The sequence below is a fragment of the Armigeres subalbatus genome, chromosome 3, assembly GCF_024139115.2.
Source record: "Armigeres subalbatus isolate Guangzhou_Male chromosome 3, GZ_Asu_2, whole genome shotgun sequence".
Lineage (NCBI taxonomy): Eukaryota > Metazoa > Arthropoda > Insecta > Diptera > Culicidae > Armigeres > Armigeres subalbatus.
Window position 1 is genome coordinate 217,719,200 of NC_085141.1, and position 25,268 is coordinate 217,744,467.

The window sequence follows — 25,268 nt, forward strand, 5'->3', positions numbered from 1 at the left end:
TGGTGGGTATGAATTGCTCGACCGGTAACTGGTTTCGAAATTTGAGCGTTTGAAAAAATTCTACCCGTCGAATCTGGGATCCGATTGGAATTTCCCGTCATCAATTTTGCACGGAATTCAAAACTTTTTGCGTGAAGGGCATTCCCAGAAATTAGATTTGTGATTCCTCCCACAATTTGCGCACTTAATTTTTTTGGAATCTTCTCTCACAGGACATGCGTCCTTGGCGTGAGAGGTTCCACCACAAATCATGCATTTAGCATCCATGTGGCAATGTTTAGTTCCATGACCCCACTTTTGGCACTCACGGCACTAGGTGGGGTTTTGGAAATTTCCCCCAGGCCTGCGGAAATGTTCCCATGTAACACGGACATGAGACATAATACAGGCCTTTTCCAAACTTTTCATATTATTTAGTTCACTTTTGTTAAAATGAACTAAATAAAATTCTTGAGAAATGCCCCTCTGGGAAGTTCCAGAATGGGATTTCTTTTTCATCTTAATTACTTGGACTGGTGAAAATCCAAGTAATTGAGAAATTTCAATTTTAATCTCATCCAGTGATTTGTCATCACTGGGGAGACCTTTCAAGACGACTTTGAACAATCGCTCAGTTTTGTCGTCGTATGTGAAGAATTTATGGCGCTTCTCAGTTAAATAGTGAAGCTTCGTTTCCTTCAAGATTGGATTAGACCCCTCACTTAAGGAAATGGCATTAGACCCAGCAACCTGGCCTGAAGGGCTATTTTTCCGTGAGTTCGAAGACTATGGTGTTCAAAAATTTCGGAATCCACTGAAAAGCAGGAAACCGTTGACGCCACGGCTGCAGCCGCAGGATGTTTCGCCCTCGCTATCTATCACCCCTGTGATGGAGCTGAATTAGAGACTTTCACCCCGGGACGCACCGATATTAGCATGTTGGAAGCCCCATATCCCCCCATTACAGTCGAGCCTTTCCTGCCAGCGTACAACAGCCGTCCCGGTCCTGTGTATGGGTCAGGAGAAAGGGGCTTCCAGCCTGCCATTCTAGGCAAGTACGTTTTTAGCACACATCATTCACTACCTGATGAGGTCATCATTTTTAGCCAAATTACTCCGTGTCAATCTTCAATCATTAATGAAACATCACCGGGATGCATGCCTGCCCGTCGTGAGGAGGCCCCTATTCCCCTCAGCACAGTCGAGCCCTTCCTGCCAGCGTTCAGCAGTCATCCCGGTCCTGTGTTTGAGGTCGGAGGAGGGGGCTTCCGCACTCCAATCGCAGGCAAGTACTCATCTGTTTGGAATTATTCGCTTCCTCAACCTTCAACAGATTGCAGATTTCCTACGCAAACTGTACCATGTCAATTGTATGCTGTACGGCAATCGTCACCGGGATGCACGCCTGCTAGTCGTAAGGAAGCCCCTAATCCCCTCAACGCAGTCGAGCCCTTCCTGCCAGCGTTCAGCAGTCATCCCGGTCCTGCGTTTGAGATCGAAGGAGGGTCCTTCCGCACTCCAATCGCAGGCAAGTATTCATCAGATTCGAACAATTCACTCCCTCAATCATTCACCGCTCGCAGAGTAACATCAATTCACAACCTCGATGACATCACCATATACTACCAAAACGTACGGGGATTACGCACCAAACTGGACGACTTTTTCACTGCCATAAGCGCGTCATCCTACGACATAGTGGTTCTAACTGAAACGTGGCTGGACAGTATTATTGAATCCAGGATGCTGTTTGACGAGAGGTATACTGTCTATCGATGTGACCGAAACGCGCTCACCAGTAGGAAAAAGCGGGCTGGGGGAGTGCTTATTGCCGTTCATAATCGATTGCCATCGTCGATGTTGGCAGTTACAGATCACTCTATAGAACACATTTGGACCTCTGTTAAACTTAGTTGCCACTCACTGATTATCGGAGGGATCTATATCCCCCCTGACAAATCCGGGGATTATTTAGTTATGCAGCGTCATATCAACTGTGTAGAAGAGATAGCTATGGGGATTAACGAAGGCGATAAAATAGCCATATTTGGAGACTACAATCTACCTGGCATACGGTGGATAGCGACAATCCCTCCGTATTGTCACATTGACAGCTCTGGTTCCTCTTTATCCCGATCATGTACAATCTTCTTAGATGGCATGTATTCATCTGGTTTTGAACAAATCAATAATGGTAGAAACTACGCTGGCAATACGCTCGATCTTATCCTTGTCAACCAAGCATTAGATGGTCTTTTCATTTTGGAAGACATCGTTGATCCATTGGTACCAGCCGATCCGGCTCATCCGCCTTTTTGTCTGCTTATCAAAGACTGCTTTAATTCTACTGTGATTATGAACCCTGACGACGAATTAGACTTCGCTTCTTTCGATTATAAAAGGGCAAATTACGATGCTTTGAATCAAAGATTGGCAGAAATTGATTGGTCCACTGTATGCCTAAGCACCAACGTGGACGATAGCGTGGAAAATTTCTCCCAAATTCTCCATCACGTGTTCGGCGATTATATACCTTTGCAACGTCCATCTGTGAAACCACCGTGGTCTAACAGTGAACTCAGAAACCTCAAGAGAAAGCGAAATGCGGCTCATCGTACATATCGGACCCTCCGATCAGCGTCAAAAGACTTATAAAATCTGCAGTTATCGTTACAAATCGTTGAATAACAAGCTCTATCGTCGATACGCAAGAAAAATTGAACGCAATCTGAAGCGCAACCCTAAGCAGTTCTGGAATTTTGTTAATTCCAAGCGAAAGGATACTGGACTACCTTCTGCTATGCATCTGGATCATCGTGCTGCAAGGACATGTGCTGAAAAATGCTCGCTGTTTGCTGAATTCTTCGCTTCGGTTTTCGACAGTCCACTAGCTACCAGTGAATCAACGGCTGCACTGAGTTTCGTCCCGAGTGAGGTTATAGACGCAGATACATTCACTATCACTGCTGAAGACCTGCTGCTTGCACTGTCTAAATTGAAAATGTCATTCCGACCAGGTCCGGATGGAGTGCCTGCCAGTATTCTTAAGAAATGCTCGGCCAATTTGATAGCGCCTCTTCAACACATTCTCAATTTATCGTTGCGACAATCTTGTTTTCCAACTCTATGGAAAAAATCATTCATGTTTCCGGTGCACAAAAAAGATGCTAAAGATGACATAAAACATTATCGAGGAATCACATCCTTATGCGCGTGCTCGAAGCTAATGGAAATCATCGTCTCGAGCTACACATTCTCCCGCGTGAGGCACTACATCAGCACAAAACAACATGGTTTTTTCCCGGGGCGAAGCGTTACCACCAATCTAGTTGAATTCTCTTCGCTTTGCCTGCGGAATATTGGTCGAGGAAAGCAGATTGATTCCGTGTACACCGATCTGAAAGCTGCTTTTGATCGTGTAAGCCACACGATTCTTTTAGCAAAACTCAAAAATTGGGCTTTTCTTCTCGGCTTGTTTGTTGGTTCAGATCCTATCTGTGTGATAGAAAACTGGCTGTAAAAATAGGCTCATCTGTTTCGGATTGGTTCACAAACGGGTCTGGTGTACCACAGGGAAGCAATCTTGGGCCGTTGCTTTTCTCCCTCTTTTCAACGATGTAGTCATGTACATTGGTGAAGGCTACTGCATTTTATATGCTGACGACATGAAAATATATGTTGTAATCGATCAACCGTCGGATTGCATCAAGCTGCAGGAGCTCTTAGATCGGCTTCTCGTCTGGTGTCGAGCCAATCACATGACTTTGAGCGTGCCAAAATGTTCCATCATAAGTTTCCATCGCAAGAAGTGCCCGATCATATACAACTACGTAATCGGTGATGAACCGCTAAACCGTGCTTTTTCTGTTCGAGATCTTGGAGTTGTTCTGGATGCCGAGCTGACGTTCAAAGAACACCAAGAAGAAGTAATCAAGCGAGCTCGTCGTCAACTTGGATTTGTGTCTAAAATCACTAAAGAATTTCGTGACCCATATACGTTGAAGTCATTATACGTTGCGTTGGTCCGTCCTATCCTGGAAACAGCTTCGTTGGTATGGGATCCGTATCAAGCAACAATGATCGAAAGATTTGAATCGGTGCAACGAAAATTCATAAGATTCGCCCTACGTTTTCTGCCCTGGAATGACCCATCGCACCTTCCACCGTATGCAGCCAGATGTCAATTGATTGGCATCGAAACTCTAAGACAGCGTAGGAGAAACGCGAAAGCGATTTTTGTTGTCAAAGTTCTGGTTGGAGAAGCGGATGCCCCCAATATTTTGGCGCTAATGGACATCAATGTGCCTGCGTATACATTCCGTTCTAGTGCTTTCTTCCGTTTGCCTCGACGACACCATGACTACGACCTGAATGAACCAATTCGATCAATGATGATCGTATTCAACGAAACGTATTCCAATTTTGACTTCGATTGACAAAGTGATCGTAGAATTTAGTTTTTTAGAGTTAAGATTCATTAAGACAAACATACAATGTCGGATGATCATTATAACAACAATAAACAATAAACAATAAACAAGAAGACGTTTGCGATCGTCAAAGGATCCCGGCAAAATGCGGCAGTCACCCTTCCTAGCAATCTGAAATGAAACCTTGATCCCCTGAAGGTTACTCAAAATCTCATTCCGGAAGCCAGAAAACTCGGCAACAGATACCACAATTGGCGGAATCCTTTGCTTTTTCGCATGAATCGAATCACCTGGGCTAGAGGAAGATTCGATTTGCTCAATTTCATCATTAATCAAATCGAACTGATTGCTCAGTTCGATTGGAGAAGAATTATTTCCGATATTAGAGTTAGAAGGAATATCTGAATTCTCCAGCTTCCTTCTATTTTTTCCGCGCTTGGGCAGGACGGTCTTGAAACCTTGTTTCTTTGAAGGAAGTGGAGAATTCAGAGACTCCCCCTTCCTCTTGTTTTTATTAATGCTCATTGCTGAGCGTGGAGACGTGACCTTCTAAGAGGTTTTTCCCAGAACGGTGTCCCTGCAGGATTACCACCGCTTGTCGGAATTTTACTTCCGCAAACGGGTCCAACGTAAAACGAAGGCACGGGTCCTTGCAAAGATCGTAACGGGATCAGTGGGTACAAATAGCGCTAAGAAGCACCGTTGAAATTAAAATAGCTTCGGGTAGTATTAAAAACTTCCTTCCGCAAAGAGAGAAAGAACCGCACAGCACGAAAGCACGATGCGGTCTGGCAATGACAAAATATGGTTTTGATCAATGCATTGTTACCTGGATCTATGAAATGTTATCAAAAAGAAAGATCTCAGCAAACATGGGAAGCTTATTCATAAATGTTAGAGCTGTTAAAGAGTAATGTCATTCACACGAAAGAAAAAAATCTAGAAAAAACCCAAATTAATCCACCTAGCGGTGACGATGCCTTTCTCGATTAAATCAAGATATACTGAAGGTGGTAACTTCGTTTTTTTTCCAATTCCTATCTACAAAAAATGTTGGCAATTTTGTTTTTCTGTAAAATAAGCATAATACATTAGGGAGCATCCACAAATTACGTAACGCTTAGAGGGGGAGGAGGTTGGGCAAAGTGTGACGATCCATACAAAATTTTCAAATGTTTCACACAAAAAGTGTGACATAGGGGGAAAGGGGTTGTTGAAAATGCAGATATTTTTGCGTTACGTAATTAATTTATCTTCCCTTATGTTAAAATCAAGTTATGACGATCGACATCCTCACCCCTTCTCGCCAAGGCCCCGATGCCAGTTTTGAACAATATAAATAGAAGACAAACAAAACCGCATACATAATAGAATATGGAAATAATGAGATGAATAAAACGAAAACTATATTCAAATTTGCCCTTGAAATCACTCAAACTTCACCATAACTCCACACCACCCATCATACCACACACCAGCCAAACCAAACAGCATGTTGAAGGAAGGAATCGAAGGAATATAAAGGCAGCAACGGTAGCCAAATGGCAGAGAGAGTGGGACAACTCGCCTAAGGGAAGGTGGACCCATCGCTTAGTCCCAAGTGTGTCGGCATGGATTAGCAGACCTCATGGGGAGCTAAACTTTGGCTTGACCCAGTTCTTAACAGGCCATGGATGCTTCAAGTGGTACCTACACAGGTTTGGTCACGCGGCTTCTCCCACCTGTCCGCAATGCCCAGACGTGACAGAAACGGCTGAACACATCCTGTTCACATGTCCTCGGTTCGAAACGGAGAGGAGTGCGATGTTGGGGGCATGCGGAACGGACACCAACACCGATAACATCGTCATAAAATGTGCCAGAACCCAGAACAGTGGAGAGCGGTTGCAAGAGCGACGTCCAGGATAGCCGACATCCTGCAACGAAGTTGGCGCATAGAGCAGCAGCAGGCAGCCGTTACGGATAGCGGACCATGAGTCGTGGAAGTCGTGAATATATATGTCGATAATGGATGGGAACGACAGCGTCGCAACTGTATTCAGCTTGCGGCGAGCGCGTAGCCGCAGAACGTGGCGAAACGGCCGGGTTCGGAGGAGCTCCCGCTTTCGGGGAACTTCTCGTCGGAGTAGGTTAGATCCGCCGTCGGGGACTATCCGAGTCGTTCGCGATCGCGACCGAGGCGGGAGCTAAATGGCTCAATGAATAAGGTGAGAGCTGAATGGCTCAAGGCAAATGAAACTCGGTTATCGGAGTAGGCTAGGTCCACCGCCGGGGATCAGCTGAGTAGACCGTGGCGTGCGAATGTACCGGCTTCGGGTCGTCGGGGCACCATTGAACTGGAAGTTATCTCCACCCGGAATCTTTGGATTGACCTCGGCACTCGCCCGGTCACCCGTTGAGACGGGTCGTCGGTTACGGGGAGCTTCCGACGTCGGGGAACTCCCTGTCGGAGTAGGATTGATCCACCGCCGGGGACTATCCGAGTAGTCCGCGACCAAGGTGAGAGCTGAATGGCTCATCGGTTAAGCAAGAAGCTGAAAGGCGCAGTTCATGGGAAATCGGTTAATCGGAGTAGGCTAGGTCCACCGCCGGGGACCAGTTGAGTAGATCGTGCCGCGTGAATGCACCTGCTTCGGGTCGTCGGGGCACCACTGAACCGGAAGCTATCTCCACCCGGAATCTTTGGCCTGACCTCGGCACTCGTCCGGTCACCCGTTGAAGTGAGAATGTGCGTAGGACTTGAGCGGATCTATGAACATGCATACCAGGTGAATGTGTAGTGTTGGTAATGTAACAGCCATCCACGAATGCGGGTCGTCGGTAGTAGGGTAGATCCGCCGCCGGGGGACTATCTGAGTAGCTTGCGAGCACGTTGAGAGCTAAATGGCTCTAAAAAAATAAAAGGAAAGTAGATGCGTTGCTGAATGGCACAAGGAAAAAAGTAAAGGGCTTAAGGGCCCACGCTTTTGTGTGCTTGCTGGCACCAATAAGGGAGCCAAAGGGCTCAGACGTATGACAAAACATCGAAGAGAGGCACTGTGAAAGGTGTTGTTTTGGGAGGAGTACTTTTAGTACTGCTTTTCCCCACAGAAGTAATACTGAAAGGTAGTCCCGGGGGGAATTGTGCATTAGAAGAGAGGGTAACTCAAGTAACCTTCTGTTGCTTGGGTGGGTTTAGTGGGTCCGGCGGTCTGGCCTTCTGCCAACCGCGCCAACCCCACTCCCTGAGTGATAATTTCAGGTGTCTGTATGCAGATTTGCCTTCATCCCTCTATAAAAAAAAAAAAAAAAAAAAAAACAGCATGTTGAAGCATCAATTCAATCAAGTTAATTAAGCTAATAAGCTCTTCTTTGAGTATTTGCACAATATGTGAGGAACATTGCAGATTTGTGGGGATTTCTTGATCTTCGCATTAGATTTGCAAAAAAAAATCAAAGCGGGTTGAAATATCAGTAAAATTGCTGAAAGTTCTTTACTTATGATTGCTTTCAGCACATACTGACCATAACAGCTGTTCTCATATGCCAAGGACACACGCAATAGCTCAGTTTGTCGAGCTGATTGTATATAAGACTATGCTGCCGCTAACCGCTAGTCGAGCACATCTGCACCCAACCGGCGGTTGTTAGATTTTCTAACAATTCTGCATAAGAATCTAGCAAAACCTGTATAAGACCTGGGCATATGCGAAATTGTTTGATTCCTATTAAAAAAATATAAGAAAAGTTTACAAAATTGTTAGATTGTTATACAATACTTGTATAAGAATCTAGCAATTTTGCAAATGCCCAGTTCTTATACAGGTTTTGGTAGATTCTTATACCTAATTGTTGGAAAATCTAACAACCGCCGGTTGGGTGTGTATATGGACGCCCATATACAGATGTGCTCGACTTGCGGTTAGCGGCAGTGTAGACGAAGAATCAGAAGGAATAAATTTTGGCAGATACGCCCTTTTCAAATGTTGATCTAGTAATATCAATTCTATAACTGGCAGATGTGGATACATAATTAAGTATCCCACTACATCAAAAATAAATCTGAGCATTCTTTTTCAAATTTTGACTAAGTCAATACTGTAAAACCACGCTGACAAGACAATATGAAGTAAGCTTCAGCATAATTACATAATTCTTAGGTGAACTAAGGTTTTAAACGAAATTTGAATCCGTATATGAAAAATCACACAATTTCTTTATTTTTATATACTTAGTGATATAAAATTGATCAGATTCGGGAGCACACGCTCCACAATGAATTCCTTTGAAAGCGGCACAAATGCTGGGATATTGCCTTATCGCCAATGGTATATGCGGCGAGAATGTGACGATTTATCATAGATTTTTTTTGTCTTTATTAGCGAGACTTTCAGCCCTGGGCTGGCTCGTCTCGACCTATCATAGATTGCCTCTTCAGTTATTATAACTCTTTTGGTCGCAAAACAGTTATTCGACTTCGAAAAAGTGGAATCAGAATTGCGTACATAATGTAAAACCAATTCAATAAAAATTCCGCGGAAAAAACAAAATTTCGTTTCGTTTCGAAAAATTTCGAATTAAATGAACCTTGATTTCGTATCGTTTCGAAGTCTCGAAAGAAATCTATATTTCGTTTCGTTTCGATTCGAATCAAAATAGACATTTTAAATTTCGTTTCGTTTCGTTTCGTTAGGAAAAAGTGTGTTATCGCATACCCTTAATGATTTGTCATGAATTCAAGAATTTCATAGAACAACTACTTTTAGGGGAAACAGTGTTTTTATGCACTTAAAAGCTCGAAAATTACTTTAACATGGTCAAAACATGAACGAAACGAATTGCATTGTTCACAATACTTGTAGAGCACACCTAAAGCTTCCATATAGATGTTGTTGCGATAGTTTTCGACATTAATATCTTTCGTTAGATTTTTTTCAAAATTGAAAATAGTCCAAAAACACTAAATCGACTTGAGCCACCTCGAAATTTTATCCGAATTAGCAGAAAATTTGTCAGGAGCCTTATTTTAGCATAAGAATTGTGATACTGGACTGACCGGATGAATTTTTGATACTTTTTGAAAACATGAAGAGGTCTATTACCCATGCCTCTTTGGTCTGGTGGTCAAAAACAAAAGAAAGGCGCAATGAATGTTGAAAAACTTCAAAGACTAGCAACTTTTTCAATGGCTGCTGGTGCAATGAGAATCACATAAACGAAAGCACTGGAAGCACTACTCTATCGATTTCCTTTGCATCAGTTGATACAATTAGAAGCGGAGCAAAGTGCTTTAAGAATAAAAAGATCCGAAGCCCTCTTCGAAGGTGATATAATAGGACACCTGAGTATTCTAAAAATTATTAGAATGAATCCGACATTTTGCAGTATTCGATCCAGGTCGTCACTCGTGGCAACATGGAATGATTCGCAATAAGCAATAAAAACATAGTTACTTTTGGTGCAATTATGCTCTACCCGAAAACAAAATGGCGGCACAAACTCCGCGTTTGGTGGGTGGAGATTTGTTTTTGATTTTTGTTGTTTTAAGGGCCAGACCTTATGGTTCGGATGGAATGAAATATTTTATTTGAGCAGGAGTAATTGGTCCAGGAATAGACGTATCAATTCCTATGGGATCATGACCAACTGTACTGTACGCAGAAACATTAAAATATATGCATAATGTCCGACAGTCAAGCAGCTTCAAATGCTCTGAAATCGACAACATGCACATCTAAAATTGTTTGGAAGTGTATTCAGTCACTCCAAAAATTGTCTTTCGTAATAGAGTCTATTTATATCGGATTCCTGTACATTGCAGAATTGTTGGAAACGAAAAACCGATGAGGCAAGGCTCGGATCATCCCAGGATTTTGTGGGACTAGAACTTGTTGTGCTACATCCGCCTCTACTCTTAGAGCACAGTTAAAGGCTTGGGAATCTTCAAAGGTTGTAACAAATTGTAGTAGCACGTTTATTGCTAGGCAGACGAAGCGATTTATCACTTCGAACATTCCAATGAGTCGCAAAATCATAAATCTTTCTAAAAAAGATCACAGGCCTTATAACAGGCCACTGTTTGAGCCATTATTACTTGAAGCTGATAGGAAAACTTCAAGATGATGCTTGTCGCTTTTGTGACATGCAGAAAGAAGACTCTGGACATTTATTATGCCGATATCCGACACTTCTTTTTCAAATTCGTTAGTTCTTCAGCAAGGGGCTAATAAAGCAATTATCTGTAAAATCAAAGGTCAATTTATTTTTGTATTTTTTTATTTCCCTGAAATTTTGCATATACATTCTTTGTGATCATTATTTTGCATCATTGGTTTGCTTCTAGGCTGAATACAATCGAAAAACATTCGAAATCGACTGAAAAAATTTGGAAAAATCGGTGTATTTTATCTTATTTCCGCTGTATCTCAAAAACGGTAGCACTTGTAAAAAAGTACAGTGCACCTTTTCCATTGGAAAATTTTACGTACTTTTATAAAATCGAGTTGATAAAAACGTAAAAAAATATTTCAACCATTTTTGAAAAACCAACTTATTTGAAAAAAAAAAAAAATATATAACTTTTTTGTCCATCATTTCTCCATTATGACCCATAGTCCAAAAAACTACGTATATAATCTGCTATAACATATCAAAACATCCAAACCATTTGAGATAAGCGGCAAGCCAGAGTAAACGCGACGAGCGATGTGACGCGACTCACGTAAAAGAATAACAATCATTATCAACAGGCTGTCAAATTGCACTGTCGCGTTGCATCTCACGTCGCGTTTACTCTGGCTTGCCCCTAACGGAAGACTCGGCCGAAAATTGTTTGGCCGAAATGACTATTAGACAGAAAGTCATTTGACTAAAAAAGTCATATAGCCGAATATATTTCACTTCCTACTTCTCGCTGTAGAAGTGGAATGTGTGAAGTGAGAACTGTGAAGTGAGTAGGGAGACGTCTCACTTCTCACTTCGCACTAATCACTCTCCACAGTGAGAAGAGAGTAATGATTAGTGAGAAGTAGAAAGTGAGAGACGAGACGTATCACTTTTCACTTCTCACTTCTCATTTCTCACTTATCGCTTCTCACTGTGAAAAGTGAAAAGGGCGAAGTAAGATGGGGGAAAATCTCATTCATCAATTCCAACTTCTCATTTCTCACTTTTCACAGTGAAAAGTGAGGAATGATGGGTTTCGGCCAAATGGTTTGTTCGGGCTAGTGGCATTCAACCAAATGGTTTTCGGCCGAATAAGTTTCGGCCAAACGACCCTTCTCTCAACCGGAGACACTCCCTTACTATTTTTTTTCACCGAGTTGACATAATTTCACCGGTGACGTTGTTGTTAATCCATTAGGGTTTGCATAATTGTCGAAAACATATGATAGGATGAATCGTTTGTTAGTACATTTATATTACTGAACTGGTGATCAGAAATGTTGTTTTAAATTGCTTCAGCTTGTACCTGTTCCCTCACACAGCTGTTTGATAGACCTTACAATGCACTTTCATACTGTGTAATAATTTCGATATTACAATCATTATAGCAGGTTTCACGTTTATCACATATCATCGGATTATTATTTTAGTCATTCAAATAAACTTGTTTTAAACAAATGCTAAGGATTGAATGTACACTAAATATGTTGGGTGGTATGCAGTTTGTTTATGATTCAACTATGATTATAATATGTTCTAATGATGTTGAATGTCTTACATTTATGCACAATTCAAATCAAGCATCACTGGAACTAGTATGTAAAATAAATCGAAATGTTTGAACGAAGCAAAAATGCAAGCTGAGAAAAGTAACTAAAGCAGCAAGGTTGACCGGCTTGGGCCATTTGCAGATCGGTTTACGCACCTGTTCTCTAAGAAAGACTAAGTCGGTGTTTATAAGCATCTAATCATTCGTACGTTTTGGAGCAGGGGGGGTTGCACTACGGTAATGGTGTGGGCGGACCAGGGTGATGCACTTGGTTTGATTTTTTTTCGGTTGGTGTACGGTTGGAGTCGATGAAATACAAAATAGAAAAATTAGAACTGGTGTCGGGGTTGGGCGATCTACGTAAAATAAATACCAAAAAAGTTACGGTTCGTATGTACATGTAATCGAAACTAGTTGTCAACAGACATAGCAAGTGAAAGTTGGAACAAAATTAACGAAACAAGAACAAAACTGGAAGACAACTGGAATCACCTTGAGGTACAGGGGCGGCTAGCTCTACGTCAAGTCATTTAATTGTTCCTGGCAAGAACGGCTATAGATGTTGCTACGCCCTTCGCTATTTGTCTCCTGGAACACAAGGCTTTTCGTCCTGCGCTGGGTTTTTTCTTCTCTCGTTGACACGTTCGTTCACTTTTTCATTTATTCACTTCACCGTGCTCCAGTTGTGCTCGAACGAAGTAAGAAACTTTTTCGTTCACCAACCGGCCTTGATTGCAAGCAGTTTACACCACTGGCACTGGTTCACATACGCACGACTGTTTTCACGTAATTCCACTTTTCAACTTTCATCCGCCATAGCTGGGAATAGAATGTTTTCGCTCTTTGTTCGCTGTTCTTCAGTATATGAGCTTATTTAACGGGTTGAAGTTTTTAAAAGTTCAGATCGGCAAACTTCTGAGGATGTTTAGAAAACAGTTTCAACAATAAACTGAATACTAGAGTGAGTGAAACACTGGGTGGGGAGTTGACTTGAGTTACGACGATTTGAAGCATGGCAAGTTCGAAACTGTGCTCGAAAGGTCACGTCTCGACCCAAGTCATTATGAGCGCTTCACAGATGGGAACCAAAAACCAGACACTCCCACCCTAGTATTGGTTGCTGGATCTCAGTCTTAATTGTAATGAGAACGATTTATAACACTCAGACGTCCGATAGGGGCAACCGTCTCACTGGAGATTGAGAAAAGTTAATTTTAAATTTTCGCTCAACCTTTTTTTCCTCGCTGCTCTTCTTTCTTCGGGTTGGGGGAATTTCACTTGACTTTTTCCGACACCAGCTGCCACAACTTCTGGACTGAGTAGACACTTCGTTTCTACTTTGCCAGCATCACACCATCAGCATTATCAGCAACATTTTGGCAGCGACCGGGAGGGCACTTTTCTTCTTCTGGGAATGGTATCTCCTCGAGACATTATTACTTTTCCCGCAAGTGTATATTTATAGTCTCGTGATGTTTTCGCCGTTTTTATCTGCCCTATTCAACATAGTAGAGGAGCGATATATTTAGAACTTTGATTCAAGGCACTCAAACAACCGTAGTCGGGAGTAAAACATAAATTCAAAAACAACTAACAAACTCCCGTCCCGATCCCGACCTCGTCTCTTGTCTCAAGTTGTTCCCTGGGCCGAAGAAGACGCTGCCGGAGGCGGTCTCCGGCAGAGATTTTGTGTTTACGCTGCTGGATGGGAGGATGCAGGCAAAGGTGCACTGGAGCACGAAAAGTTCAAAGCCAGAGCAGCCAGCAGACGAACATACTTGGAAGCCGGGCTTAACTGGGATGATCGAGCAAATTTTCGTTCACGAATGGCTAACTGTCGGATTACACGATATTGGTGTTTGCGAGAGATGCAATTCAACGATTATTAGATCAGTTAAATGGCATTTGAAGAAGATAATTTTATGGTCAGAATTGATTGGTGTTGGATTTTAAACGAATATATTTTAATTGAATGGTACCCAGTAATTGAATTATTGAAATTGAACTTGAATTCAAAGTTTGTATAAGCTGGTTCTACTTTGCAATGTTGATGTTCAAAATTGGAAAAAGTTTTTTTTCTTTATCAAGGTTATTTTTAACGAAATAAAATGAAAAAAAAACCTTTGATATTAAGATTCCACCCTAGAAATAGATTTGTGCTGCAGAATTACGACGCTATTCATTCATTCCGTTTGGCGAAGCAGAAGGTTTATCAAAATCAACCAGTTTAATGAAAAAAAAAGATTACATATTTGGATATGCTCAAGGGACTCCAAAAATGTTCCGCTCCTGCGCAGAAGAGTTTCAATATATGCTTAATGTCAATGTCGGGCACTCAATACCTCAATACCAAATTAGCATTAGCATTAGCATTGTTACGGTGTAATTCGTAGATTGGACACTAGTGATACTCATGTTTTACTTTTGAGATCCTTATCTAGAATGCTATCAGAAATCAAAAAGGGGAGTGGTCCTTGATTCCAGTCTTAAACAAAAATAATAAAAGCATGAGGATTACTACTCCTGGTCACACGCCCATCTTCACCGTAACTAGGGAGAGGAAGGAAGTGTTGATGTAGTACTTACTTAACGTGAGGCCACCGACTTAGCGACACCCTCATAAGTACCACGGAGTTGGATAATGAGGAAGGTAATCGTTGGGTCAGGATTTGCCTGTAGCTGGCAATGTAACCGTGGTAGATCTTACCCCGTAGCACACCACGCAAAGGTGTCTACCCAGCATTACGGGTCCACTCAATACCTCAATACCCAATAGGCCACTAACTTTGATTGACTTGAATAGTAAAAAGTAAATCTTAATTTGAATAGGAAATTCGAATCCAAGCACTCTGCTTTGGAAGCGTACCATAAATATTATTCATAAATATTTTTGTGTGTATCCATTTAGCAAACTTCACTGTATTAACCTTCTTCGGATATTAGAAAAAACTTACGAATAAGATGTTGGGGTCATATTGACCCAGAAATGTAAATGCTTATAAAACAGTCAAAATTTAACCGAATTGCAAAGTTTATATACCGTTCGAAAGATAAACTCATCAATTTTGTGGCTATGTGGTGATATGCTGGTTCTGGAGACAATGGCCACCGGGAAACGACTTCCACGAGGACTTTGTCGGTCATATAAGGGGAACATAAAAATCACTCCATATATGCAATTCGATCGCTAATTCTTCATAGATTCTCTTAAAACGGTAATGTATGGTCCATGAGAGGGCTTCCGATGAAAGTGGCCACTCCTGGTACATGCAAGGTGCCCCCGGGGAACCCGCAGGAGGGGACATTTCCGTTTTAGCACCAAAATATACCGTGCGGCGCCTCTTTCGTCATGATTTTCCACCAAACAGATGGTTATGCGCTTGAAATCGATAAGTGACCACATTGGCCACTCCTGGTACATGCAAGGTGCCCCCGGGGAACCCGCAGGAAGGGGCAATTTCGTTTTAGCACCAAAATATACCGTGCGGCGGCTCTGTCGTCATGATTTTCCACAAAATATATGATAATGCGCTTGAAATCGCTAAGTGACCACTTTGGCCACTCTTGCAGCCTATGAGGTGCCCCCGTGGAACCCGTAAAAGGGGACATTTCCGTTTTAACACCAAAATATGTCGTGCGATAGCTCTTTCGTCATGATTTTCCACAAAATAGACGATTATGTGCTCGAAATCGATAATTGACCACATTGGCCACTCTTGGAACCTATGAGGTGCCCTTGGGGAACCCGTAGAAAGGAATATTTCCGTTTAAACTCCAAAATATGTCGTGCGGTGGTTCATTCGTCATGATTTTCCACAAAATAGATGATTATGTGCTCGAAATCGATAATTGGCCACATTGGCCACTCTTGGAGCCTATGAGGTGCCCTCGGGAAACCCGTAAAAGGGGACATTTCCGTTTTAACACCAAAATATGTCGTGTGGCGGCTCTTTTATCATGATTTTCCACCAAACAGATGGTCATGCGCTTGAAATCGATAAATGATCACATTGGCCACTCCTTGTATATGCAAGGTGCCCCCGGGGAACCCGTAGGAGAGGACATTTCCGTTCTGGCACCAAAATGTGCGGTGCTGCGGCTCTTTCATCATGATTTTCCACAAAATAGATGATTATGCGCTCGAAATCGATAAGTGACCTCATTGGCCACTCTTGGAGCCTATGAGCTGCCCTTGGGGAATCCGTAAAAGAGGAAATATCCGTTTTAACACCAAAATATGCCGTGTGGCAGCTCTTTCTTCATGATTTTCCACAAAATAGATGATTATGCGCTTGAAATCGATAATTGACCACATTGGCCGCTTTTGGAGTCTATCAGGGGCCCCCAGGGAACCCGTAGAATGGGATATTTCCGTTTTAACACCGAAATATGCCGAGCGGCGACTCTTTCGGTGTGTTTTCCCACCAAAGAGATGGATATTCGCTCGAAATCAATAAGTGATCACATTGGCCACTCTTGAACCACATTGGCTACATTTGAAACCTATGAGGCTCCCTCGGAGAACACGTAGAAGATGATATTTCCGTTTAACACCGAAATATGTCGTGCGGCGGCTCTTTCGTCATGATTTTCCACAAAATAGATGATTATGCGCTTGAAATCGATAAGTGACCACATTGGCCACTCTTGGAAGCAATGAGATGCCCACGGGGAACCCGTAGATGGTGACATTTCCGTTTTTATACCGAAATGAATAAGTGACCACATTTTCCATTTTGGAACCTATGAAGTACCGCCGTGGAGCTCATAGGAGAGGACATTTCCGTTCTTACTCTTACTCTTACTTAGGGCCGATGCCCACGTAGCGTGTTTTCAAGCTGCGTGCACGCCGCGTCCACGCAAGGTATCCGGCATCAAATGTAGTCGTGCACACGTTTACGTGTGCATTACTCCATTTGATGCTGGATACCTTGCGTGAACGCGGCGTGCAAGCAGCGTGAAAAAACTTTACGTGGACATCGGCCCTTAAAGACATGCCGTGCAGCGGCTCTTTCACTATAATTTTCCATCAAATAGTTGGTAATGCTCTTGAAATCTAATATCAACCCGGGGGAACCCCAGGCCCAATTTCGGTAATTGTGGAGTGCCTTGAAGAATTCGTTGAAAGTGTCTGTGCACACAAAATCTAACTCACTTTTGAGGAACTTTTCCTCAACCGAATTGCTCGCAGTAAATAGCATTTGACGAAAATCCTGCCCTATTGTTTCCTTTTGAAAATTGGCCAGATCGGACTATGGGCTCCGAAGTTATGGCCAAAATACTAATTTCAGCAGCTACATGGGAAAATCACTTTTCTGGCACTTATGCTCATCCGATTGGCTTGCAATAATTTGCGTTCAGCAGAAAGTTTTAGAATGCAAATAAACAAATATGAAAAATAAGAGCTATCTGCCTATTAGTGTTATATTAGACTTTCCTTATATATTTCTCAACCCTTTTGAACGAACAATAAAGGCACCATCACCCCTAGGTAGATTAATCTTGTTTTTTTTTTCTATCAAATAGGTCATTCATTCTGAACTTAATATCTACAACCTACAAGGTACCCACAGGAGTCTCACAGAAAGAGAAATTTTTTTTATATCAAAATGTTGCGTTTTCATATCATTGTCCACGGCCTATCCAAAACCTATAACTTCTATGAGTCGATATTGAAGGGACCATCGACTAATGGTAATATCGAGATGCGGAATAGAAAATCCTTGGAGAGCTGTTCGAAGGAATCATCACAGTAGCCCAGAAACTATTTTTTAATTTGACTCAGTATACTCAATTTCAAATGAAGAACAATTTCAAGCGCATAACCAACTTTTTGAAGACTTGTGGCCAGGGTAGACAATGATAGACGAAGATAGAGCTGCCGCAAGCGGCACAGTACATTTCATATAACCATGAAAATGTCCTCTCCTACTGGTTCGCAGAGCATCTCAAAGGTTCCAAGAGTAGACAATATCACTAATCAACTCCAAGCACATGACCATCTGTTTGGTAGAAAATAACAAAGAAAGAGCCACCGCACGGCATATTTTGGTGTTAAAATGGAAATGTACTCTTCTAGGGGCTCCCGGGGGCACCTCATAGGTTCTAAGGGTGGACAATATGTCAATAATCGAATTCGAGGGCACTTATTTGGAGGAAAATCACGACGAAAGAGCCGACGCATGACATATGTTGGTGTAAAAATGGAAATGCCATCTTCTACGTGTTCTTCGAGGGAGCCTCATAGGTTTCAAATGTAGCCAATGTGGTCACTTATCGATTTCGAGCGCACGTCCATCTGTTCGATGGAAAAACACCAAAAAAGCCGCCGCACAGCTTATGTTGGTGTAAAAATGGAAATGTCCTCTTCTACGGGTTCCCTGGGGCCTCCTCATAGGTTCCAGGCGTTGCCAATGTGGTCACTTATGGATTTCAAGCGCATAATCATCTATTTTGTGGAAAATCATGACGAAAGAGACGCCGCACGGCATATTTTGGTGCTAAAACGGAAATGTCCTTTCATACGGAATACCCGGGGGCACCTTGCTTGTACCAGGAGTGGCCAATGTGGTCATTTATCGATTTCAAACGCATGACCATCTGTTTGGTGGAAAATCATGACAAAAGAGCCGCCGCACGGCATAATTTGGTGCTAAAACGGAAATGTCCCCTCCTGCGGATTCCTCGGGGGCACCTTGCATGTACCAGGAGTGGCCAATGTGGTCATTTATCGATTTCAAGCGCATTATCATCTATTTTGTGGAGAATTATGACAAAAGAGCCGCCGCTCGGCATATTTTGGTGCTAAAACGGAAATGTCCCCTCCTGCGGGTTCCCCGGGGGCACCTTGTATATACCAGTAGTGGCCAATGTGGTCTTTTATCGATTTCAAGCGCATTAGCATCTATTTTGTGGAAAATCATGACGACAAAGCCGCCGCACGGCATATTTTGGTGCTAAAATGGAAATGTCCCCTCCTGCGGATTCCCCGGGGGCACCTTGCATATACCAGGAGTGGCCAATGTGGTCACTTATCGATTTCAAGCGCATAACCATCTGATTGGTGGAGAATCATGACAAAAGAGCCGCCGCACGGCATATTTTGGTGCTAAAACGGAAATGTCCCCTCCTGCGGGTTTCCCGGGGCGCCTTGCATGCACCAGGAGTGGCCAATGTGGTCATTTATCGATTTCAAGCGCATAACCGTCTGTTTGGTGGAAAATCATGACAAAAGAGCCGCCGCACGGCATATTTTGGTGCTAAAACGGAAATGTCCCCTCCTGTGGATTCCCCGGGGGCACCTTGCATGTTCCAGGAGTGGCCAATGTGGTCACTTATCGATTTCAAGCGCATAACCATCTGATTGGTGGAAAATCGTGACAAAAGAGCCGCCGCACGGCATATTTTAGTGCTAAAACGGATATGTCCCCTCCTGCGGGTTCCCAGGGGTACCTTGCTTGTACCAGGAGTGGCCATTGTGGTTTTTTATCGATTTCAAGCGCATTATCATCTATTTTGTGGAAAATCATGACGACAGAGACGCCGCACGGTATATTTTGGTGCTAAAACAGAAATGTCCCCTCCTGCGGGTTCCCCGGGGCACCTTGCATGTACCAGGAGTGGCCAATGTGGTCACTTATCGATTTCAAGCGCATAACCATCTGATTGGTGGAGAATCATGACAAAAGAGCCGCCGCACGGCATATTTTGGTGCTAAAACGGAAATGTCCCCTCCTGCGGGTTTCCCGGGGCGCCTTGCATGCACCAGGAGTGGCCAATGTGGTCATTTATCGATTTCAAGCGCATAACCGTCTGTTTGGTGGAAAATCATGACAAAAGAGCCGCCGCACGGCATATTTTGGTGCTAAAACGGAAATGTCCCCTCCTGTGGATTCCCCGGGGGCACCTTGCATGTTCCAGGAGTGGCCAATGTGGTCACTTATCGATTTCAAGCGCATAACCATCTGATTGGTGGAAAATCGTGACAAAAGAGCCGCCGCACGGCATATTTTGGTGCTAAAACGGATATGTTCCCTCCTGCGGGTTCCCCGGGGGCACCTTGCTTGTACCAGGAGTGGCCAATGTGGTCTTTTATCGATTTCAATCGCATTATCATCTATTTTGTGGAAAATCATGACGACAGAGCCGCCGCACGGTATATTTTGGTGCTAAAACGGAAATGTCCCCTCCTGCGGGTTCCCCGGGGGCACCTTGCATGTACCAGGAGTGGCCAATGTGGTCTTTTATCGATTTCAATCGCATTATCATCTATTTTGTGGAAAATCATGACGACAGAGCCGCCGCACGGTATATTTTGGTGCTAAAACGGAAATGTCCCCTCCTGCGGGTTCCCCGGGGCACCTTGCATGGACCAGGAGTGGCCACTTTCGTCGGAAGCCCTCTCATGGACCATACATTACCGTTTTAAGAGAATATAAGAAGAATTAGCGATCGAATGGCATATATGGAGCGATTTTTATGCTCCCCTTATATGATCGACAAGGTCCCCGTGGAAGTCGTTTCACGGTGGCCATTGTCTCCAGAACCAGCATATCACCACATAGCCACAAAATTGATGAGTTTATCTTTAGAACGGTATATAAACTTTGTAATTCGGTTATAATTTGACTGTTTTATAAGCATTTACATTTCTGGGTCAATATGACCCTAACATCTTATTCGTAACTTTTTTTGTGGGGTCGTTCCTGTTTCACTTTGAAACACTTCTTTCATGTCAGATGCTTCATTTCCACAAAATATTAAAAGTCAAGAAATTTCCGAACGATCGGATTATCAGGTAGAAAGTTATTCTACTTTGAAGTTTCGTTTTGGGTCATATTGACCCCAACATCTTACTAAGGTTAAAATAAAAACAAGTCATGAATGCGTGAGGATGCGTGAAATGTTTTTCGTGAAGCTTATTAAGGAAACTCCAATCTTCAAAAGGTAGAAAAAACCTAGCAATTAATATCATCATTATGGATCACCTGAAAACTATTTTAGATCAAATCATCCTTGAAAACGTTTTACATAGCATCATTATTAGTACCTATACTGATTTTCATCTAAATTTTTTTTATCTAAAAACACGATAAAACGTGAACATCTTTTCATGGACAATTGTGATAAAACTAGCATGTAAATTATAGAAAAGTTTTGGCAGCCAGCATTGCTTACAAGTAATCTATATTGCTTAAAAAAATTCCATGGCAAATTATTATTACTGTTTGAGAATACAAAAACAAAAAATAAAATGGAAATATCTAAAAAAAATGTTTTTGACTTTTTGTCGAGATCTGGGCTGAAATACTCCCTCAGTACCACGGCTGGCTCAACTCTAAAGCTTCCAAATGTGATAACAATCTCCATTTATGATTCAATTAAAACCTCAATTCCAAATCCAATTGAAAATTTATTAAAATATAAAAACCAAAAATAAATGAAACAAATAAAACCTACTCCCCTGCAATTCTGAGGATCAATCAATTTAGTTCGTCACGCAAGAAAGAGGTTCCAAGAAGCGTGATGCAGGAGGAGGCTTGGAAATTGCCATTTTTTACGTGACGTTCTTTATGGAGTTTAGAGCTTTTTATTGTCTTTACAAATTGTCAACGAACTAGCCTAGCCACCACGCTCACCCAAGGTTCAAGATCTTAGGCACTCTTGTTTAGGCTTTCTCTTCTCTTTCTGGATTTCGGACACGCCAAGTAGTAGGCCATAGCCATGTCCTCATCCTCCTGGTTTGGCGGTATTTTGGAATTTTCATGGAAATTATATTTCCACGAGAAATTCGTCTGATTATCCCTGAGAAATCGCGTGACGTGCGTTGTTCGAGTTACAGGAATGTTCTCGAGTCCTTTTGAAACGCACGGAGATTTACGACAGGATGATGGTCTTTCATGCCTCATATTTAACGGTGTAATTTTTCATATTTAAAGTCATTTAGTCGAATACCATCATTTATTCGGCTAATAGGCAGAACATTTGTTAGCCGTTCAACCTCTCCCAAGTCTAAGGAATCCCTCAGAAACAATCGAAGAGGCGCATGACTGATGTAAAAACGGGCTTAGTAGTCACATGGCTACTGCAATCTAGCAATCACTAGAAATGGAAATGGACCTCCCTACCGTTTCCATTTCTATACTGTACCTTCAACTTGACTATTCTAATAGTAATTGCTAGAATTGAAAAGAAACGAAAAAGCTCGTTTCCTACATCCAAAAATAAACCATATCAGTTGCTTTCTCCTATATGTCACATTAGCGGCATGTTAACTAGAAAGAATCTCTACCCCTAACCCGAAAATTCCGCATGTACTCGTGGCAAGTGCAGAGGTATATTCAGCTTGCAGTGGGCGAGTGATTGCATCTCTTGGTACTCGCCCCCTTCCCAAGTACGGACGTCATTCCTACAATGGAACTGGTGAAAACCTCTCGACGCCGCCGGGAAGTGACGGATAAGGGATGCTCTTTCCCCTACAAGCAATCAGTCAAGCACAAGGCATCAAGTTGCTGAATATCTGGAGGAAGTCTTGGGAGGCAAGCATTTCGGGACTAGCTCTTTACCACGGCGAATGTCGTGGGATGCAACACAGCAAGCCGGTCAACCCAATATAGGTCAGCACACTGCCAACTTCGAAGATTATCACCGAAGTTGTAGGTACTCCCAACAAGAATTAAAACAAGCACTTTTTTGATGGACAAATCGAAATAAACAGTCTTTCTCAAGGATAATACGAGAGTTAAGAAAGGATCTCCTTTGGTTGCTATCGTACGGATTCGGAGGATCTTCATAGATACAGTCCATAACCCATACCGAGCCAACTGTTGGCTCGTCCAGGCAATCCATCAGTGGGAAAGTTGCTGCTACCGAGGATAACATTTCAACAGTTCTTCGCTAATCGTTCGTGATCGGACAACTACAACCGCCAACAGCCGCCTTCTGCAGCTTCTAACTCCCATCGGACTTCCCAAGAACCTTCCATGGTCTCCAAAGTTAATTACAACAATGGGTTCTTCCATACAACCCATCAATACTTAACTGATACGTCATCTGAACTACCATCCCTACAATTCGTATTTGAATTTTTTTTCGGGAAATTCCCTTAGACACCATAGACATAAGTGAAGACTTGACTCTTGAAGAAGTATATTTCCTGGGTAGCACGCTGATTACCGTCATCAACATTTGATGACGGTAATTAGCGTGCTATCGAGGAGATATACTTCTTCAAGAGGCAAGTCTTTACTAATGTTGCTGAGGTCGAGATACGTATCTGACAAAGGTACAATAAAGTAGTGGAATTAAATGGAATTGTACAAACTCGTCTTATGACAAGTAAACACATTCCACTAAAAGCTTAAAATAATTTTCGTATCATCGATGCAGTTTCGTCGTCACAATTAGTTACTGAGCTTTGAGGAAAAGTTTTCCCAATCAACCAGATATGAGGTGAGCAGATTTTCCCAGATTACTGGAGAAAAAGCTTACTGATCTTGATGCCACTAGGCCGAACAAACCATTAGACCGATACCTATTAGTCCAAAAGTCATCTGGCCGAAAGGGTCATAGGGCCGAACTGACTGACTGACTGATTAGGTTATTTGGATGGAATCTATGACAAAAGGTCGAAAGACAAAAGGTCGAAAGGACAAAAGGTCGAAAGACAAAAGGTCGAAAAGACAAAACGTCGAAAGGGACAAAAGGTCGAAAGGACAAAAGGTCGAAAGGCACAAAAGGTCGAAAAGGACAAAAGGTCGAAAAGGACAAAAAGTCGAAAAGGACAAAAGGTCGAAAAGGACAAAAGGTCGAAACGGACAAAAGGTCGAAAGGGACAAAAGGTCGATCAAGTACAAGTTGATAACAAGTTGGGAGAATTCCGAAAGAATTTATGAAATGCATTTAACTTCAAGTAGAAATAACACACTCATCACATCATTCAAAGTTGAAGAATGAGCAATTTTCAAAGAAGGAGTAATTACTATGAAACAATATTATGAATATTGTATATATAATAAAACTTAATAAAACGGGCTCCGTGGCCGTGCGGCTAGCGACGTCAATCGTATAAACGCATGTGCTGTGGAGTGTGGGTTCGATTCCCACCCCGGTAAGGAGAAAACTTTTCGTAAAGCGAAAAGTTCTCCACTGGTCACCTGGGTGTTGTGTAAATGTCCTTGTCCGTTGTCTAATGCTAGATGTTAAGTGTTCAGTCTGTGCGACCTCTGGTCGAAGACGGTGATTCTGTCTTTATAATATCTAGATACTTCTGTTAGAGGTAAAAATATTGTTGATTTAGGAAATGAATAAAGCTTGTATTGCGCGAGACAGAGTTGTCCTATATAGTTAGCAAAAAAAGTTGCTCTTCTATTTTAAACTATTTTATCAATTAAATGAAATTCATTCAATGAGTGCAAATAATAGATGAAAATCTAGGTTTTCTGAATGTCGCTTCGGTCTGTCAAAATAGTCCACTCCGCAGCCACGCAGGCGCACGCATTGAAGATACACCGGCGTGTAATATACGCCGGTGTATTTGATGTGCGGCGTGCACCATTATGACAGATCGAAGTGACATTTAGAAAACTCAACATCCATCTATTAGTTGTACTCACTGAATGAATTTTATTTATTTGTCAAAAATTGTGAAAAATAAAAGAACTTAACTGTGTAGGGCAACTCTAGTGCTAGATTAACTCTCTCCGTTTCAGTTCCTTGTCCATTTCGACCTTTTGATCTGATTGATCTTTAGTTTCTTTCGACCTTTTGACCCGTTCGACGTTTTGTCCTTTCGACCTTTTGTCCCTTTCGACCTTTTGTCCTTTTTGACCATTTGTCTCTTCGACCTTTTGTCTTTCGACGTTTTGTCTTTCGACCTTTTGTCCTTTCGACCTTTTGTCTTTCGACCTTTTGTCCCTAACCCATTTGGATGAATGTGTCATTTGTCGTCCCATTTCTCACTTTTCAATAATCATTTCTCACTTCACACTTTTCACTGCGAAAAGTGAGAAATGATAAATAAGAAATGATGGATGAGAAGGCAGGCATCTTCTTTCTCACTTCACTCTTATAACTTTTCACGTTGAGAAGACGTCTAACTTCTCACTCTCTTTTATTATTTTTCACTTTTCAGTTCTCACCGCGAAAAGTGAGGAAGTAAGGAATAA

General features: G+C 42.3%; 1 protein-coding gene across 1 annotated transcript in view; it reads right to left on the reverse strand.

The window, feature by feature from the left end:
• LOC134225479 (small conductance calcium-activated potassium channel protein) overlaps positions 1–13,692 on the reverse strand; it is a 634,818-nt gene extending 621,126 nt beyond the window's left edge. Inside the window, exon 1 of the mRNA XM_062705584.1 lies at positions 12,595–13,692. The gene's annotated coding sequence lies outside the window, so the exon portion shown is untranslated. The remainder of the gene's footprint in view (positions 1–12,594) is intronic.
• Between the last annotated feature and the right edge of the window lie 11,576 nt (positions 13,693–25,268).